The sequence below is a fragment of the Eutrema salsugineum genome, unplaced genomic scaffold, assembly GCF_000478725.1.
Source record: "Eutrema salsugineum unplaced genomic scaffold, Eutsalg1_0 scaffold_7, whole genome shotgun sequence".
Classification (NCBI taxonomy): Eukaryota; Viridiplantae; Streptophyta; class Magnoliopsida; order Brassicales; family Brassicaceae; genus Eutrema; species Eutrema salsugineum.
This window is the reverse complement of record NW_006256486.1, coordinates 3646148-3651140: the sequence shown is the minus strand read 5'-3', so window position 1 is coordinate 3651140 and position 4993 is coordinate 3646148. Positions and strand designations below refer to the sequence as shown.

Here is a 4993-nt window from a genome sequence, read left to right as displayed (position 1 = left end):
GACTAACGAATTTTGTCACATTTTCGTATAAAAATCATCATAAAATTGTTACATAACAATTAGTCACAATTTTTCCGTAACAATATTTGCTTTTTTTTGTAGTGAACCTAAACTAAATAAATTCTAAATAACCAGTTGTTCTTTATTCAAATTCAAACCCAAATCCAAGTCTTACAATAGAAATGAAATAACTTATTAAATCCAAAATAAAATAGAAACATTGTCTTAAAAAGAAATATGAAATAGTTCTTAAAAACAATAAAACTTCTTCTATTTCTGAAGGCACACCACACTAGAACTACTCGTCTAGTTCTTCCCAGACATCATCACAATCACAATCACAATCACCTGCACATCGAAATTTAGAGAGAGAGGGGTGAGTAATTTGGGAGAATTACTCAGTGGGAACCAAACCAGGCTCCCGCCTTATTCATTTATTTCCACCAACATATTAAGAATAAATCTAATGAAACAAAAAAAGCACTCTACAAGTGCACAAGCAACTAACAAGCAGCAATGTCTCCGATCCCGCCTCTCAATAGGCCAAACCACCTTGTCACTCGGACACAGGTCGATATCTCACCCTGTCACACAGACAGACGCCCTGTCACTCAGACAGAGACCCTGTCACACAGACAGTCCAATCCCAGCATGCCACATGGACAGCCCCGTGGGTCATCACTCCACCGGATGAATGGATTATTGCCACGGTCACATAGACAGCACATAACCCAGCAAACAAACCTGCATTCGGCACATTGCTATACCAGAAACAGACTATGACCTTTAGGACTTCTACCAATCACTAACCAATCAACAAGGTTATCAATCAATCATGCTGGTTCTTCCTCTAATGAGATCCTAGATCTTATTAGTTATATATATATATATATATATATATATATATATGGATCTGCCTAGATGCACAAGCAGACAGACCTGTCCCACCAGATCTAAACTCAACACACCAGAAGAAGATAAAAGGATAAGAAGAAAGACCTAGATCTAATCCTCACCTTGGCTTAAAAGCAGATCTGAGATTAAGGAGAACTAGAAGAGGCAAAATAATCAAGCAGCTTCTGAGAAGGTGGAGGCAGGCGAGTGCTCCTTCTTCTCTCGGCAAGCGGCATCGGCGGCGGCGGCTCTCCTCGGCGGCGTGCAGCTTCTCCTTCTCTCTCTCACTTTCTTTTCTTTGGGGGCTAGGGTAATTAGAGGCAAAATGAGGCTCATTAACTCCTAATTCTCTATTTATATTAGGGTTTCTGGAGTGGGCCTGAATTTGCTGGACCTCCTCTAATTGGGCTGGGTTTGGGATGTTACAATAACTTTGACTTTTTGTATTGTAAAATATTTTTATACCTATACATACTCGGAATGTTATTTAGATAATATAAAGAAGATATTAATCCAATGATATTTTCCACGTTATTTAATAAACAGGTAACTGAACCAAAGAAATACAACGCTTCGTATTGGAAAAAGGGAAACAAAGATCAAAATATGGAAATTTGCCGCCGACACCAAAACTAAAATATAGAAAAAACCGGTTCCCAACTTCACCTGGAAATAAGACCAGGTGATTCTAGGCTGTAATCTTCTCGATTTGTAATTTTATGTTTTCTGTTCGTGCTGGCTCCATGCGCCTTTACTAGAGCAACAACCGATGATATTCACTCTAGATGCGATTCTCACAACTTTAACAATAGCAAACACTTTCGTTCTTGCATCGCCCTTCCGGTGTTGGACTCGTTTCTACACTTTAGTTATGTCCGTACGTGAAACCGGAGTACATGAGGTTGCATAACGTCAAACCAACAGCAAGTCTTCCAGTTGGATTGCTTGTGGCATAAACCCAACGAGCAAAGGCATGTTAGGTGCTCAAACTCTCTTGGCTTACCGTAACTCCACTTCCGGTTTTATGCTTGCTTATACTTCCTCTATCAAGAGCTACTTAACTATGCTTCAAGAAGATCCTCTCAGCTTCCGTATAACGCAGTCAATGGAGAGATGACTATATTTGCCACTATGGTGTTACCTTCTAACACAATTAACCGTGGTGAACCATCTCTGGCAAGATGGTCCATTGAAGGAAGGTGATAGACTTGGGATGCACGCCATGGGTGGAGATCATCTCAAATCCATGGCTACTTTGGATTTGCTCTCAGGAAAGGTCACGGTCACAAAACCAGCAAACGACAACATGTTACGAGTCAAGAAAATCCATGGAATACTGAACGCAGTGAGTTAAGGGATTTTCATGCCAATTAGAGCCATGGCTGCAAGGTACATAGGATTTGATTTCATGTGGTTCTACGTACACATCTTTTTTCAAACCACCGGTTATTTGGCCGGTTTATTGGGGGGACTAGGAACTGCAATCTATATGGCAAACCAAACCGGGATGAGAGAACTCCAAGTGTGTCACTGTCAAGCTGTGAGATTGCAAACGACCAACAGATTTTCATGTCACAAGTTCACAACCTCCCATCGCCATATTTCCGCCATGGAAGCATATTGATGAGCCTGAGAAGTTGGTGGTTCATTTAAAAGATTTTTTTAAGTTTTGGCGTCTTTCTCTGTCATTGTGAACTGAACAGATCGAACAAGTAACTGCACACATATCTAAAATCCAAATTAGCCTACCTTACACGATGAAGCAACGAGGTGTCCGTTGTGGTCACAGTAGAGAGAAAAGAGTTCATTACCATGACCATAGCGTTTATGAGATTCAGGCCATAAAGTATGAAACGCAAGCTGATCTTTGCTTGGAGGCTCCTTCAACTAAGTTGGAGCAGCTTATGGAACCATTTCAAATGTATCCAAACCTTTTACTCCACCATTTCTCTCAAGAGGTTCGTTAGAAGCTGCAAAAACAAGAAAGTATTATGAGTCTCAAGTTTGCATTACATTTCATAGTACCTGTTGTGGAGAAGGGAACCATTTGACTTCTGGATGGCTACGACTAGGAGGTGATTATTGCAGCATCGATACTGCTTTGCTTTCTCCACAATCTGTTGAGCTGCATCATGAGAATTTGAGAAACATAGGTCGTTCTTTACGTTTGAAATCCTCCAAAAAGTCCATGGGAGTGTTCTCAAACTCAATTTTCTTGACTTCCATCAAAATGGAATAAGAAGGAAAAAGAAGAGAAAAAAAAAAAACATGGTTGACTGATAAAGCAATCGACTAATGATGGATAATATATATTTTTCTTCATCCATGTGCATCGTTTGTAACATTAATTCAATTTTTATTAATAAAGCCAAAAAAACAGTACCGCACATTGATGAATAATTTCTTTAAAACCCTCTCAAGACTCTCTCTCATTCAGACCCCAAAAGTTTGTTTTTTGCTTAAGAAAACAATTAAAATAAAGGGGGAACGATGAGCAACACGAGGAGAAGGAAGAGCAACAGAGACGATGAGAAGGAATTGTTGTGGAAGCTTTTTGAAGTCGTCGGGAATATTGGTCCGGCCTTAGGACTAGGCGCTGGTTGTGGATTTGGTTTGGGAGCCGGTCTTATGGGAGGATACGGACCAGGAGTTCCTAAACTAAAGTTTGGGATCGGTTTTGGAGCTGGTTGTGGACTCGGTGTAGGATTTGGCTATAGTGTCGGAAGAGGTGCCGTGTTCCACCACGCTCGCGCTTTCAACCACGCTCGCGCTTTCGACCACGCTCGGGCTTTTGATAACGTGGTGGACTATCTCTGGTGGAAGATGATTTCTGATGTGTTAGGATTCTAACAAGAAAGTTAATAAGTCTGTTTTTGTTGTTGTTGTTGTGAGAATTGGTCTTCACTGTTTGTTTTATAGTAGCACTTCTTCACTTTCATTTCCTCCTTATTTTGCAAGGATTTGATGAAATTAAGATTGTAATGTTGTTTCTTTTGATAAACCAGAAAAAAAATAGATCTAAATCTGCTGTTGGAGACAGATTAGATGAATATTTTTTCTTTTCATCTAAAACTAAGAGTAATGAATTTTGAAGAAAAAACGAATATTTTCTATCTGAATTCCAGTAATGGGTACTAAAAGTCTAAAACAGTCCTGAGCAGTTTAGGTGTCTAAGTTATATCAGTAAAATTTCTATAAATTGATAATGTTGCAACAATAATTTTTTATTAACTTATAATGATATTGATTTATAGAAAAAAATTTATTTTTCATTTATAATTTTGTAAATTTTTTTTTCATAATAATGTTATATATTTGAGAATTTAAACAAAACTTCTTGTAAAAATAACATGTAAACATTTAAAATTGTGATTAATAATTTAACAATCACAATATAATAGATGTTAATATATATTATGTAAAATATTTATGTTCATAAGTTCAAAATATATAAGAAATTATGACTATTATGATGAAACTGAAGATAGTATTAAAATATAATATATTTGGAAAATAAAAACTATTATTCTAAAAAAAACAATTATCATGTCAAAAAATATTCAGAAATTTTGGTTATAAATGGAAAAGACAAGAAGCTGTTGATGTAAGGAGTAAAGATATATACGTGATTGAAATTTCAACTTTTATAAATAAAAATAACAATAAACATTGTCTTACATTTATATACATAAAATTATAATTATTGATTATATTTTTGTTAGGACTATATATTTACATAAATTTTAATGATCTCTGCATGCATCCGAAGCGCGTGTACATCAAACTCAGAACACGAGTTGTCGAGTTTGTTTTCACACGTGTGCGTTTTGTGCGACCAAAAAGCCTTCCTTAATTGTGAAGGCTAATAATTAATTAAACTAGGTAGTAGAAATTTATCTTATTTTTAAATATTTACTTACAGAGAAATCCGAATCATTATTGATTTTTGGATTTGTTTCATATTAATAAATTATATTATTTTTAAAGTATTATTTTATAGATAATGTACTAAATTTTAAAAATTTGAATATTAACAGACTAATTTTTAGGACCAAAAAACTTTGATCTAAATGTTAACAGTAATGACTCGGATTCAATC

General features: G+C 36.2%; 1 pseudogene; it reads left to right on the top strand.

Annotated features, from left to right (window-relative positions):
* Positions 1–1599: 1599 nt before the first annotated feature.
* LOC112082925 lies at positions 1600–2518 on the top strand (annotated as a pseudogene).
* The last annotated feature ends 2475 nt before the right edge of the window (positions 2519–4993 follow it).